The sequence below is a fragment of the Hyla sarda genome, chromosome 3, assembly GCF_029499605.1.
Source record: "Hyla sarda isolate aHylSar1 chromosome 3, aHylSar1.hap1, whole genome shotgun sequence".
NCBI classification, from domain to species: domain Eukaryota; kingdom Metazoa; phylum Chordata; class Amphibia; order Anura; family Hylidae; genus Hyla; species Hyla sarda.
In genome coordinates this window covers 416,700,473-416,716,368 of record NC_079191.1, presented here as the reverse complement: position 1 = coordinate 416,716,368, position 15,896 = coordinate 416,700,473, and the positions used below count along the sequence as shown (strand labels likewise).

Here is a 15,896-nt window from a genome sequence, read left to right as displayed (position 1 = left end):
TAGAAGGTTCAGCAACATTAGGTAGAAGCAGGTTCCCCACATTAGGTAGGTAGTAGCAGGTTCCCCACATTAGGTTGAAGCAGGTTCCCCACATTAGGTAGTAGCAGGTTCCCCACATTAGGTAGAAGCAGGCTCCCCCACATTAGGTAGAAGCAGGTTCCCCACATTAGGTAGAAGCAGGTTCCCTACATTAGTTAGAAGCAGTCCCCCGTCCCCCCCGACTCTCACACACACACACACACAGACACCCACACATGCACACACACATAGACACACTTACCTGTCCTGCGCTTCTCCTCTCTGGCGGCGGCCTGACTAGTGATGTCACTGTGCGGGTCTGCAGGGAGATGTCACATGCGCGACGTCCCTAATCAGACTCAGGCTGGCCGGCCAACCAGAGACCAGGAGGGTGGGGTAAGTGAAGCCTTCTGGCATTTAGCGCAGCTTGCCCGAAGCAGGGCTAAATGCCTGAAGAAGTTACCTGCCCGGCGCCCGGAACTGCATGTCTGTGGGACCGATGGCATACCTGGTGCAGGCCACAAACTTTTGTTCCATGGGCCGCAAATGGCCCGCGGGCTGGGAGTTTGAGACCCCTGATCTAAGGGGTTAATGATGGACATCAGCGAGATTACGGATGTTGGCCATTACCGGCAGGTCCCTAGCTGCTATCAGCAGCCGGGACCTGCCGCGCATGACCTAAGCATCGCTTCGATGCTTGTGGTCATGTGTGGGACATAAATGTACGTCCTGGTGGGTTAAATACCACTGGAACAGGACGTACATTTACGTCCTGCGTTGTTAAGGGGTTAATGTCATGTGGCTTTTTTTCAATCCGTTTTTGATCCATTTTTACTTTTGAGCATGCTCAGAACAAAAAAAAAAATTTTTTTTGTTTATTAACTGAACAATAAAGGATCCAAACGGACGCAAATGGATAAAATCCGTTTGCATCCGTTTACTTCAGTTTGTCTGTCTGTTAAAAGAAAGGTCAGTAAACCTCAATAACTGGAGAAAAGCGGGACGGAAGACAACAACCTTGTGAGCATACGGAGCTGACGGCCTGACATAGCGGTGCACTTTACTTAGAGTTGCACTTTACCCCCAGTGCACCAAACACCCTAGTTTGCATAATGATATTAAATAGTTTTTCAGAATAAAGGACGGACATAAGTAACATCTACATCAGTGTGAGGAGCGCAATAAGCCTAGACCAGCAGACTAGTATGAACTAACCTTTCAATGTATGGAAAAATAATGGGCCTATTATATGTACACTGCTCAAAAAAATAAAGGGAACACTAAGATAACAAATCCTAGATCTGAATGAATGAACTAATCGTACGAAATACAACAAAATCACACAAAAAATATCAATGGAAATAAAATTTATCAACCCATTAAGGCCTGGATATGGAGTCACACTCAAAATCAAAGTGGAAAACCACACTACATGCTAATCCAACTTTATGTAATGTCCTTAAAACAAGTCACAATGAGGCTCAGTAATGTGTGTGCCCTCCACGTGCCCGTATGACCTCCCTACGCCTGGTCATGCTCCTGATGAGGTGGCGGATGGTCTTCTGAGGGATATCCTCCCAGACCTGGGCTAAAGCATGATGTCCCAGATGTGCTCAATCGGATTAAGGTCTGGGGAACGGGCGGGCCAGTCCATAGCATCAATACCTTCCTCTTGCAGGAACTGCTGACACTCTCCAGCCACATGAGGTCTAGCATTGTCTTGCATTAGGAAGGACCTAGGGACAACCGCACCAGCATATGGTCTCACAAGGGGTCTTTGGATCTCATCCCGGTACCTAATGGCAGTCAGGCTACCTCTGGCAAGCACATGGAGGGCTGTGTGGCTACCCAAAAAAATGCCACCCCACACCATTACTGACCCACCGCCAAACTGGTCATGCTGGAGGATGTTGCAGGCAGCAGCATGTTCATCACGGCGTCTCCAGACTCTGTCACATCTGTCACATGTGCAGAGTGTGAACCTGCTTTCATCTGTGAAGAGCATAGGGTGCCAGTGGCAAATTTGCCAATCTTGGTGTTCTCTGGCAAATGCCAAATGTCCTGCACGTTGTTGGGCTGTTGGGACACTATGCTGAAAGACACAGATAACCTTCTTGCCACAGCTCGCATTGATGTGCCATCCTGGATGAGCTGCACTACCAGAGGCACTTGTGTGGGTTGTAGACTCTGTCTCATGCTACCACTAGGAATATATATAGAGAAAGAACAGAAAAGAGAAGAGGCGCTCTCTAAGTGCAACAATTTCCCCAAAAAGCCAGATATGCAAGTACAAGAAATGGCTGATTTGTGCTGTTAGAAATGTGGTGAGTTAGCAAACTCACCTTTCAGTGTTGTGCTACAGGCATAACACTGTAATGCGCATGAATGAGTATATGTACTCAAGATGAATCCTTGGGGCAGCCTTGCGTCCTGGTCCCGGTTCTCTAGGATATCGGTTTGGCAATCAATGGTATGGAGAGGAATATGCTCCTCACTGGTGTGGATCGCAATTCGGCACTACAAGGTGGCTGCCTGTCACAAATGCACGGAAGGCAGCAGTGGTAAAACCAACTGGTTTATTAGGTGTAAAAACATACAGAGACAAAGTGTTTCGCAAGGAACCAGTTGCTTCGTCAGGTCGCAAAGTAAGAGGTTCCTTGCGAAACGCGTTGTTTCTGTATGTTTTTACACCTAATAAACCCGTTGGTTTTCCTTCTGCTGCCTTCGGTGCATTTGTTTCATTGAAAAGCATTCTATTAGCAGAGCATCTCTCCGGGAAGCCCCTGACCGATGCTCTGCTAATGCTCTGCTTGTCAGTGATAGCGCTTCAGAGGCATATGTGTATAGAAGCGAAGTGGGGACCAGAGGTCCCCACTCCGGCACTGCTGCTGTGCGCTGCGATGCGCAATGACGAGTGACGTCCCCAACGTGACGTCACCGTCAGTGTGCACAGTCGACAGCGCACAGCAGCAGCGCCGGAGCCAGAAGGATTGCGGACCTCGGGAACAGGTAATTATAACACCGGGGATGGGGGAGGCGATGGGGCAGCTGTGGTGGTTGGACTGAGGAGGACTGTGTATAGAAGCGAAGTGGGGACCAGATAACGCTATATATCTGGTCCCCACTTCGCTTCTATACACATATGCCTCAGAAGCGCTATCACTGACAAGCAGAGCATTAGCAGAGCATCGGTCAGCGGCTTCCCGGAGAGATGCTCTGCTAATAGAATGCTTGTCAATGATAGCGCTACCGGGAGCTTATGATAGCGGGTGGGGGGGGGGCATATGATAGCGTTGTGCGGGGGGGCATATATAACATGCGCTGCTGGGGGAATATGATAGCGCTGTGCGGGGGGCATATACAACATGCGCTGCTGGGGGCATATGATAGCGCTGTGCGGAGGACATATATAACATGCTCTGCTGGGGGCATATGATAGCGCTGTGTGGGGGACATATATAACATGCTCTGCTGGGGGCATATGATAGCGCTGTGCGGAGGACATATATAACATGCTCTGCTGGGGGCATATGATAGCGCTGTGTGGGGGACATATATAACATGCTCTGCTGGGGGCATATGATAGCGCTGTGCGGAGGACATATATAACATGCTCTGCTGGGGGCATATGATAGCGCTGTGCGGAGGACATATATAACATGCTCTGCTGGGGGGCATATGATAGCGCTGTGCGGGGGGCATATATAACATGCTCTGCTGGGGGCATATGATAGCGCTGTGCGGGGGACATATATATATATATACACATGCGCTGCGGTGGGTATATGATAGCGCTGTGCGGGGGACATATATATATATATATACACAGTGACCCCCCGACCTACGATGGCCCCGACATATGATGAAATCGACATACGATGGCCTCTCAGAGGCCATCGCATGTCGATGTCAGCATAGACATACGATGCTTTTTTATGTCGGGGCCATCGCATTAAGTGCTATCCGGCAGCGCCAAATGCTAAGCTGCTGCCGGATAGCAGCTTAATGTTCCCCGTGTGGTGCGGTATTACTTACCTCTCCACGATGCTCCAGGGTGCCCTCCAGGTCCAGAGCTGGTCTTCCGATGTCTTCTCGGCCCTCTCCGATGACGTCAATATGCTGCTGCGCATGTCATCCAATAGGAATGGCGTACGCAGCAGCGTAATGACGTCGCTACGCAGGCCCAGTAAGGCCTTGCAGAAGAAAGCAGAGGACCGGAGAAGACAGCAGAGGACCGGAGAAGACAGCAGAGGACCGGAGAAGACAGCGGAGAGCCCAGCGGAGGCCCGGGGTCACCATCGGGAGCAGCGGGGACACCATCTCGAGCGGTGGGGACAGGTGAGTACAGCTTCCAATACTTTACATTGCACGAATCCCTCAACATACGATGGATTCGACAAACGATGGCTCGTTTGGAACGAATTACCATCGTATGTTGAGGGACCACTGTATATATACATGCGCTGCTGGGGGCATAAGATAGCGCTGTGCTGGGGGCATATATACAATTTACCGTGCAACACAATTTCCAACCCGTGGGACACCAATTTTTTTCCCATGCGACACATTAGTAAATCAGGGAGAAAAATACACAGTGTAAAAGAAGAAACACTCAGAGATAAACCCGACACTCTTAGTAAATCAGGGCTAGTATGTATGTATGTATACACAGAACACACACATAAACATACACACACACTATCACATATATACTGTATATATAATATATACAAACATACACATTCACACACACATATATACATACATATACACATTCACACACACATATATAGATATACATACATATACACATTCACACACACACATATATACATACATATACACATTCACACACACACACACACATATATAGATATACATACATATACACATTCACACACACACACACACACATATAGATATACATACATATACACATTCACACACATATAGATATATATATACATACATATACACATTCACACACACATATAGATATATATATACATACATATACACATTCACACACACATATATAGATATACATACATATACACATTCACACACACACACACATATGTATATATATACATACATATACACATTCACACACACACATATATATATACATATACACATTCACACACACACACACACATATATAGATATACATACATATACACATTCACACACACACATATATATATATATATATATATATATATATACACATACATATACATATTCACACACACACATATATACATATACACATACACACATATATATAGATATACATATACACATTCACACACACACACACATATATATATATATATATATATATATATATATATATACATACATATACACATTCACACACACATATATATACATATACACATTCACACACACACACATATATATGGATATACATACATATACACATTCACACACACACACACACACAAAAACACATTATTTTTCAGAACACTTTTGTATACTGCCCTCTACATAAACAGTAACAGAGAATACCATGAAGTCTGAGAACATGAAGTAAATGAGGATTAGAAACACAATTTACCGCCCAGAACCTCCTCTGAGGCGCTGCTTACCTCACTGAACTTTTTTGCGCCCACAGGAAGGACACGCCCACATCTCGGCGCTTAGCCAATCAGATCTGTTCTCGACAATGTTGCCAGGAGGATTTCAGTGTGGACCTTGCAAGTAGCGTTTTGAAGCCCCGCCTACACATCTATATACAGCCAATCAGAGGAAGCCAAGTTCTATCGTCAGGTAGGAAGTAGAGACCTGCCACAGGCTGACATCCAGCCAATCATATGTGCTCTTACAAAACGTCACTTGTTGCTAGGAGTGTTGCTTTACCTGAAAATCTTACCTAGCCAATCAGATATATCCCCTGAGAAACCTCACTGGAAAAAAAGTGTATTGACAAGTAGGAAGTGAGGACCCGCCCACAGAGCGATGCTGTCCCGAAGATGTTAATGTCCCGCGCTGCCATACAGGAAAGCCCCGCCCACAGAGCAACATGTGGCCAATCAGATTTTAATCTTGAGAGACTTTACGTGATATTTCCGAAGATCCGCCCATGAGCAACATCCAGGATAATTAGGGCTCTAGGAAATGAAAGAATAATTGATAAGTGAAGACCATCTGAGGATTATGGGTAATCCATAAAATATATTTTTTGTTTAAGTAATGTGTATAAATAATTATAAAAAAACAGAAATGTATACTGTCCAGATGATGATTAATGTTTTTTTTAAATGTTTTATTCCGCTAGGTAGCAGCTTTAGTCATGTGATCTGACCAATCACAGCTCAGCTTTATTTTATTATTTATTTTACCAGAGCAATGTGAGAAATGGAAACTGAGCTGGGATTGGTTGCTATAGGCAACCAAGAGAGTGTCACTATAAAACTGCATGAAAAATTCCCCCCACTATAGGCACAAATGTGGAGTTTGTGCAAAACTACAACTCCCAGCATGCCTGCACAGCCTTTGGCTGTGCGGGCATGCTGGGAGTTGTAGTTTTGCAACAGCTGGAGACACACTGTTTGGGAAACACTGCTGTAGTGAATGGCACAATGCTTAGGCTAGGTTCACACTGTGGAATTTCTGGGCAGAATTTCTGCCGGAGATCGAGCTGGCGGCACTAGGACCGCGTGGACTACATTGCCGTCCCCATAGATGGCTATGCATTTCTGAGCAGATCTCTCAAAAGATCCACCCAAAAATGAATTTCAGTCTATGGGGGCAGCAATGCAGTCTGCTCGGTCCTAGCGCCGCTGGCTTGATCTCTGGCAGAAATTCTGCCCAGAAATTCTGCAGTGTGAATCCAGCCTTAGGCTAGGTTCAGACTACGGAATTTCTGCCAGAATTTTCGCTTTGAAATTTCTGGCAGAAATTCTGCTTACTATAATGCATAGTGCAGTGAATGGTTTTCCGTTCACAAATTCACACTTCGGAATTTGTGAAGCGGAAAATCCGGATGGAAAATCCCTAGAAAATTTCCGCCTGAAGAAAGGGGTTGCTCTTTCTTCAGGTGGAAATCCTAGCGGAACACATAGCAGTCTATAGGAGACTGCAGTGTCCGCGCGGTCCTAGCGCTGACTAATTCAGTCGGCGCAGGCGGAACTCGGAATTTCCGGGCGGAAATTTTCTGCCCGGAGATTCCGTATTCTGAACCTAGCCTTACTGTCCGCAGACATTGGAAGAGCTTTATCAAAAACAGCGTAGTAGCGGGACTTCTCCAATTCTGCATCGGAAGTTCCACTACGGAATTTCTGTAGTGGGAACTGAGCATCAGAATCCCATTGAGGTCAATAGGACTCTGATGCAAGCGGAATCTGTGTAGAATTTTCATGTATAGATTCCTCTTGAAAATTAATTTATGTGAAAGGGCCCTTAGGCCGGGTTTACGCGGCCAGAAAATGTGCGGAATATTCGGACGGACATTCTGCACATTTGAATGATCCTGCGGGAGCTAGGACTGCTAGGAAATGCATCGTATTACAGACGTCAATGTATTTCCGAGCGGAATCTGCGGAAAGAATAGAGATGTCTATTCTTTCTGCAGATGCCGGAATCAAGATTGCCGGAATCAAGATTTCCGCATCTGCCAGAGAAATTCCGCTGTTTACACAGAGCAGCAGAATCCCATTGAAATCAATGGGACTCTGCTGCACCAGAATGTCCGTGCGGAATATTTCGGCAGAAGTCCACACGGACAGTTCGCTCAGTTCTGTGTGAACATACCCTTTAAAGACAGCTGATCACTGGGGTTGTCTTATTTTTGATCATAAATTTTTTTTAACCCCTTATGGACACAATTTTATTTTTGCATTTTCGTTTTTTCCTCCTCACCTTCTAAAAATCATAACTCTTTTATATTTTCATCCACAGACCCATGTGATGGCTTGTTTTTTGTACGACCAATTGTCCTTCGTAATGACATCGACCATTTTAACATAAAATGTATGGCGCAACCAAAAAATATTATTTGTGTGGGGAAATTGAATAGAAAACTGCAATTTAGCAAATATTAAAAGGTTTTGTTTTCACATTGTACACTTTACAATAAAAATGACATGTTTTCTTTATTCTGTGGCTCAATACAATTAAAATGATATCTATGGTTACATGCTTTTCTATTATTGTGCAGCATTAGAAAATAAAATGCAGATTTTTAAAACAAAATGAGTATGTTTAAAATCACTCTATTATGACCACCTATAACGTTCTCATTTTTCCGTGTACAGGGCTGTATAAGGGTTCATTCTTTTTTCCGTGATCTGTACTTTTTATTAGTGTTGAGCGGCATAGGCCATATTCGAATTTGCGATATTTTGCGAAAATATGGACGAATATTCGTCATTTATATGCTAAATTTGCATATTTGTTATATTCACGTTTTATTATCACATATGCGAAAATTCACGTATGCGAAAATTAGCATATGCGAAAATTAGCATATACAAATTTTCGCATATGCACGCCAGTCTCACACAGTAGTATTACAGCCTTCTTTTACACCACGCAAGCTGGAAGCAGAGAGGGGTGATCACTGTGATGTGTACTGTGAAAAAAAAAAAGAATATTCGTAATTACGAATATATAGTGCTATATTCGTGAATATTGCGAATATTCGCGTGCAACACTACTTTTTATTGATGCCACTTGCAGATATGTAACTTTTTAATCGCTTTTTATAAAAAAAATTTGGAATGTGATGTTACAAAAACATAGCAATTGTGACTTTTTTTTAACGTTTTCGCCTTTTACCGTACAGGATCATTAACTTTATATTTTGATAGTTTGGACATTTACGCATGCGGCGATACAAAAATTATGTTTATAAATTATCATTTTTTACGCTTTTTGGGATAAAGATTGAAAAAGGGGCCATTAAAATTTTTATTGGGGGAGGGGCTTTTTCATATATTTTTTTAAACTTTTTTTTTATTTTTTTTACACTTTTTCTGTCCACATAGGGGACTATTTATAGCATCATTATATAGATTATACTGAACTAGGCATAGCACTGATCAATATTATCGGCTATCTTCTTCTTTGGTCTGCTCCATCTCAGACCAGAGAAGAAGACCCCAGGATGATGGCAGGAGCTGGTAAGGGGACCTCCGGCCGCCATGTTGGATGGTCGCATAGGGGATAAGTTTTAGATTGCGGGGGGTCCGATCACTGGGGGTCTGATCACAACAGGGCGTGCCAGCTCCGCACAAAGCAGTGGCCAACATAACCTCAGCAAATATCTCTTTGGGAGAGCCTATATATCCGGCTCTTTCATAGAGATATATGGAGGGGGCGTATTGGCTGCTGCTCCTTGCGGGGTTGTGACACTCCGTTCTCAAGGAGTGTTTGGGGGCAGAGGACCCCTGCAGGAGATCAGGGGAAGATCCCAGTGGTCAGACCCCCTGTAATCTAGAACTTATCCCCTATCCTGCAGATAGGGAATACGTTTTTATAAGTTTTTATGCATAATACATCTTCTTTAATAACACATTTCATATTATATATATTACATCACATTTCCCTTTTTTTATTTACATTTTCATTTACATTTTTTTTTTTTTTTGGGATCATGCAAGGATGAGAAATCTGTAATGGTCAGTAGCAACTTGCAGATAATAGATCACTTTACATCATCGAGTTACAGAAAAGACTTTCACCACAAAGGGGTTTTAGTGATGGATTCTTCTCTCATTTTCTCTCTTTAAACAGAACCCAGCTGATTTTTAGGAGAGTTGACAATTCACATCCTGGATAAATCTCTCCTTTTCTTCTCCCGCATCTGATGTGCTGACAAGCCGCATCAGGTACTGTGTGCGAGCGTGATGAGATAATGCTGTGTTAGGGAGGTGAGGGTTACAGAGGGTCAGCGGAGTTCCTTTGCTTTGCTTTGCATTCAGACACTTCTAGAAGGGCTCGATGTGAGACAAACACATTACGATTAGCATGGCGTCAGAGCCTAGTCACCCGCAAAATCTACCCTCTCTAATCAAACCTTCTTCTTCGTGCAGCATCGCAGTCGTTGCACCTGTCAACCTTACAACTTGTCCAAGTCATTCTAAAATAAAAATCTAGAGAAAAAGGTATTATCCAAGACAGAAAACAGTTCTGGTGAGATGAATGGGTGGGAGTTGTAAAACTACAACTACCAGCATGCATGGACAGCCGAAGGCTTTCCAAGCACGCTGGGACTTGTAGTTTTGCAGCAACAGCTGGAGTTACAGGGTTTTGGAAAACATTAGCAAAAATATATATATATTTTTTTAAGGTTGTGATGTGATTTATTGTATTTATGCACATGCATAGGCACCCCTAAAAATTTTCAAGAAAATATATTTCTCACAGAAAAGGATTGCAGTAACACATGTTGTGCTATACACATGTTTATTCCTGTTGTGTGTGTGATGGCCCAGTATGTGAATTGTTACCCAGTACCTTTGCCGCCCTGTCAGGCAGCCTCCCTGTCCCCTGGGCACCCCTGCATCTGTTCTTCTGTAATTGTATATAATCCCCTATGTTATGTATATAAGTATGTTGTCTCTTTACGAAAGGTTAACGTGATCACCAGTTGTCATGTGAGTTGTCATGTGATTGTTACCCAGGGGGTATCAGTGACCAGGTGACTTAAGGGTGACCAATGGGACCCCACCAGAGTCTCCCCCATAAAAGCCCTGGGAGGAGTCTCTTCTCTCTCTTAGTTCTTGAGTCTTTGCTGAGGTGCAGTCGAGCCCAAGAGTCTGGAGTCATAGGAGCCTCAAGTCAAGTCTGCAGCCACAAGCTACAAGTCTACAAGTAAAGTCACAGCTTAGTTTGTCTCCAGTCAAGTCAAGTCAGTCACTCTCATCTATTGTTAAGTCAACGTGGTCTGCACTAAATTGGCCAAAACCACAAGTCCCAGCAAACCCTTAAGGTCTCTGAAGTCACTGGTCACCTCCGTGGGCCTGGCTACACTGTATAGACTGTACCATCTGTCACTCAGTAAAGCTACCGTTGTGCGTAACTTGGCGTCGGAGTCATTATTGCCTAGCCCAGTATCCAGCAGTTTACCTTCGGGTGGCATTGAGGATAACCCACGCCCTGGCATCATGAATACAAGGGGTTAATGCAATCTGCCCCTAGAGTAATTCTATCTGCCCTGCATCTCACACCCCATACCACAAGTGTATTGGAACTAAACCAAAAAAGGGAGGAAAAAAAGGAAATTGGACATAATGTCACACCAAACTCCAAAAATGGTCTGGACAAAATTATTGGCACTCTTCACTTAATATTTGGTTGCACACCCTTTGGAAGAAATAATTGAAATCAGTCGCTTCCTCTAACCATCAATAAGCTTCTTACACCTCTCAGCCGGAATGTTGGAATACTCTTCCTTTGCAAACTGCTCTAAGTCTTTCTTATTAGAATGGCGCCTTTTCCCAACAGCAATTTTAAGATCTCTCCACAGGTGTTCAATGGGATTTAGATCTGGACTCATTGCTGCCACTTCAGGACTCTCCAGCACTTTGTTGCCATCCATTTCTGGGTGTTTTTTTTTTTTTACATATGTTGGGGTCTGTCACGATTCGGCAGGCTGGAGGTGGATCCTCTGTGCCAGAGAGGGATTGGCGTGGACCGTGCCGGTGGACCGGTTCTAAGTTGCTACTGGTATTCACCAGAGCCCGCCGCAAAGCAGGATGGTCTTGCAGCGGCGATAGCAACCAGGTCGTATCCACCGGCAACGGCTCAACCTCTCTGACTGCTGAGAAAAGCGCGGTACAAGGGAGTAGACAAGAGCAAGGTCAGACGTAGCAGAAGGTCGGGGCAGGCGGCTAGGTTCGTAGTCAATGGTGATAGCAGATGGTCAAGAACACAGTAGAGGTAACACAGAGTAGCTTTCTCAAGGCACAAGGCAACAAGATCCGGCAAGGGAGTGCAGGGGAAGTGAGGTATAAGTAGGGAGTGCACAGGTGGAAACTAATCAGGAAGATTGGACCAGGCACCATCATTGGTGCACTGGCCCTTTAAATCTCAGAGAGCTGGCGCGCGCGCGCCCTAGAGAGCGGAGCCGCGCGCGCCAGAGCATGACAGCCGGGGACCGGGACAGGTAAGTGACTTGGGATGCGATTCGCGAGCGGGCGCGTCCCGCTATGCTAATCGCATCCCCGCCGGCAATGTCAGTGCAGCGCTCCCGGTCAGCGGGTCTGACCGGGGCGCTGCAGGGAGAGAAACGCCGCGAGCGCTTCGGGGAGGAGCAGGGACCCGGAGCGCTCAGCGTAACAGTACCCCCCCCCTTAGGTCTCCCCCTCTTTTTGTCGGGATGGCGCTCCACCTGGGACGAGGACATTGGGGGCGATTGTAGAGTCTCCTTCTGGGGGACAGTGAAGTCCTGGGCAGACCGGTCAGAAGGAGTGGGAATGGGGAGGGGGGGGCAGAGGGTGAGGCTTGGCACAGTCCTGATAGGCCTTGGGGAGACCAGGCACAGGAGGAGACACTGAGGCCCGACAGACGGGGCTGGGAGCAGACGTGAGGCATTTCTTGCGGCAAGCAGGACCCCAATTCTCGATCTCCCCAGTGGTCCAGTCAAGGGTGGGAGAATGGTGCTGGAGCCATGGCAGACCGAGAAGGACTTCAGATGTGCAGCCGGGCAAAACCAAAAATTCAATCTTTTCGAGATGTGGTCCAATGTTCATAAGCAGAGGCACTGTGCGACAACGCACAGTGCAGTTCAACTTGACTCCGTTGACTGAAGAAATGTAGAGCGGCTTGATGAGACGGGTCACCGGGATGCAGTACCTATCAAGCAAAGAGGCCAGAATAAAATTTCCAGAAGAACCAGAGTCCAAGACGGCCACGGCAGAGAAGGAGGAGTTGGCAGAAGGAGAAATCCTTACGGGCACAGTGAGACATGGAGAAGCAGACTCCGTACCCAGAGACGCCAGACCCACATGAGCAGGTTGCGTGCGTGCATTTTCCAGACGTGGAGGACGAATCGGGCAATCCACCAAGAAATGTTCGGTACTAGCGCAGTACAGACATAGATTTTTATCCCTACGGCGAGACCTCTCTTCAATAGTCAGGCGAGACCGATCTACTTGCATAGGCTCCTCGGCGGGAGGCACAGGGGTAGATTGCAAGGGATACCGTGAGAGAGGTGCCCAGGGATTAAGGTCTTTTTCCTGGCGGAGTTCCTGGTGTCTTTCCGAAAAACGCATGTCAATGCGGGTGGCCAAATGGATAAGTTCATGCAGATTGGCAGGAATCTCTCGTGCGGCCAGCACATCTTTGATGTTACTGGATAGGCCTTTTTTAAAGGTCGCGCAGAGAGCCTCGTTGTTCCAAGATAATTCGGAAGGGAGAGTACGAAATCGGATGGCGTACTCGCCTACTGAAGAATTACCCTGGACCAGGTTCAGCAGGGCAGTCTCGGCAGAAGAAGCTCGGGCTGGTTCCTCGAAGACACTGCGAACCTCAGAGAAGAAGGAGTGTACAGTGGTGGTGACAGGGTCATCGCAGTCCCAGAGCGGTGTGGCCCAAGCCAAAGCCTTCCCAGACAGGAGACTAACCACGAAAGCCACCTTCGACCGTTCAGTAGGAAATTGGTCCGACAACATCTCCAAATGTAGGGAACATTGTGACAGGAAACCTCGGCAGAGTCTAGAGTCCCCATCAAATTTGTCCGGCAGGGACAAGCGGAGGTTAGGAGCGGCCACTCGCTGCGGAAGAGGTGCAGGAGCCGGCGGAGGAGATGGTTGTTGCTGCTGTAGTTGTGACTGAAATTGCTGTAGCTGTGACTGAAGCTGCTGTAGTTGTGACTGAAGTTGCTGTGTCATGGTGGTCAAGTACGACAGCTGGTGATCTTGTTGGGCGATCTGTCGGGATTGCTGGGCGACCAGCGTGGTGAGGTCAGAGACAACTGGCAGGGGAACCTCAGCGGGATCCATGGCCGGATCTACTGTCACGATTCGGCAGGCTGGAGGTGGATCCTCTGTGCCAGAGAGGGATTGGCGTGGACCGTGCCGGTGGACCGGTTCTAAGTTGCTACTGGTATTCACCAGAGCCCGCCGCAAAGCGGGATGGTCTTGCAGCGGCGGTAGCAACCAGGTCGTATCCACTGGCAACGGTTCAACCTCTCTGACTGCTGAGAAAAGCGCGGTACAAGGGAGTAGACAAGAGCAAGGTCAGACGTAGCAGAAGGTCGGGGCAGGCGGCTAGGTTCGTAGTCAATGGTGATAGCAGATGGTCAAGAACACAGTAGAGGTAACACAGAGTAGCTTTCTCAAGGCACAAGGCAACAAGATCCGGCAAGGGAGTGCAGGGGAAGTGAGGTATAAGTAGGGAGTGCACAGGTGGAAACTAATCAGGAAGATTGGACCAGGCACCATCATTGGTGCACTGGCCCTTTAAATCTCAGAGAGCTGGCGCGCGCGCGCCCTAGAGAGCGGAGCCGCGCGCGCCAGAGCATGACAGCCAGGGACCAGGACAGGTAAGTGACTTGGGATGCGATTCGCGAGCGGGCGCGTCCCGCTATGCGAATCGCATCCCCACCGGCAATGTCAGTGCAGCGCTCCCGGTCAGCGGGTCTGACCGGGGCGCTGCAGGGAGAGAAACGCCGCGAACGCTTCGGGGAGGAGCAGGGACCCGGAGCGCTCAGCGTAACAGGGTCATTGTCCTGCTGGAAGACCCAAGATCTCAGACGCAAACCCAGCTTTCTGACACTGGGCTGTACAGCACGACCCAAAATCCTCAGATTTCATGATGCCTTGCACACATTCAAGGTACCCAGTGCCAGAGGCAGCAAAACAACCCCAATACATCATTGAACCTCCACCATATTTCACTGTAGGTACTGTGCTCTTTTCTTTGTAGGCCTCATTCCATTTTTAGTAAACAGTAAAATTATGTGCTTTACCAAAAATCTACATCTTGGTCTCATTTGTCCACAAAACGTTTTCCCAGAAGGATTTTGGCTTACTCAAGTTCATTTTGGCAAAATGGCAGTGGGGTACTCCTGGGTCTCCTGCCATAGCGTTTCATTTAATTTAAATGTTGACGGATAGTTTGTGCTGACATTGATGCTCCCTGAGCCTGCAGGACAGCTTGAATATCTTTGGAACTTGTTTGGGGCTGCTTATCCACCATCCAGACTATCCTGCGTTGACACCTTTCATCAATTTTCCTCTTCCGTCCATGCCAAGGGAGATTATCTACAGTGCTATGGGCACTAGATCTCTGGAGATGGATTTGTAACCTTGAGATTGTTGATAGTTTTCCAAAATTTTGGTTCTCAAGTCCTCAGACAGTTTTCTTCTCCTATTTCTGTTGCCCATGCTTAGTGTGGCACACACAGACACACAATGCAAAGACTACGTGAACTTCTCTCCTTTTTATCTGCTTTCAGGTGTGATTTTTGTGATTGCCCACACCTGTTACTTGCCCCAGGTGAGTTTTAGCCCTTAACGACGAAGGACATAAATGTACGTCCTGGTGGCATGGTACTTAACGCACCAGGACATACATTTACATCCTAAGCATAACCGCGGGCATCGGAGCGATGCCCGTATCATGCGCAGCAGGTCCCGGCTGTTGATCACAGCCAGGGACCCGCCGGTAATGGCGGACACCCGCGATCCTGCGGATGTCCGCCATTAACCCCTCAGATGCCGTGATCAATACAGATCACGGCATCTGCAGCATTGCTGACACTAAAATGGATGACCGGATCGCCCGCAGCGCTGCCGCGGCGATCCGATCATCCTGCACGGCAGCTGGAGGTCCCCTCACCTGGCTCCGCTGTCTTCCGGGAGGGAGCCTTCCCGCAGACCAGAGCAGAAGATGACCGATAACCC

The 15,896-nt window shown here is 46.8% G+C and overlaps 1 protein-coding gene and 1 long non-coding RNA gene across 4 annotated transcripts in view; one reads left to right on the top strand and one right to left on the bottom strand.

Annotated features, from left to right (window-relative positions):
* Positions 1 to 5,739, bottom strand: part of PROX1 (prospero homeobox 1) — a 118,677-nt gene extending 112,938 nt beyond the window's left edge. The window contains exon 1 of one of the 3 annotated variants that reach the window (XM_056568303.1): positions 5,634 to 5,739. The gene's annotated coding sequence lies outside the window, so the exon portion shown is untranslated. The other 2 variants (XM_056568300.1, XM_056568301.1) reach the window with 2 other exon arrangements.
* A 95-nt stretch (positions 5,740 to 5,834) lies between these two features.
* Positions 5,835 to 15,896, top strand: part of LOC130363023 (uncharacterized) — a 140,064-nt gene continuing 130,002 nt past the window's right edge. Inside the window, exons 1-2 of the long non-coding RNA XR_008891680.1 lie at positions 5,835 to 6,205; positions 9,781 to 9,875. This is a non-coding gene — a long non-coding RNA (uncharacterized LOC130363023). The remainder of the gene's footprint in view (positions 6,206 to 9,780; positions 9,876 to 15,896) is intronic.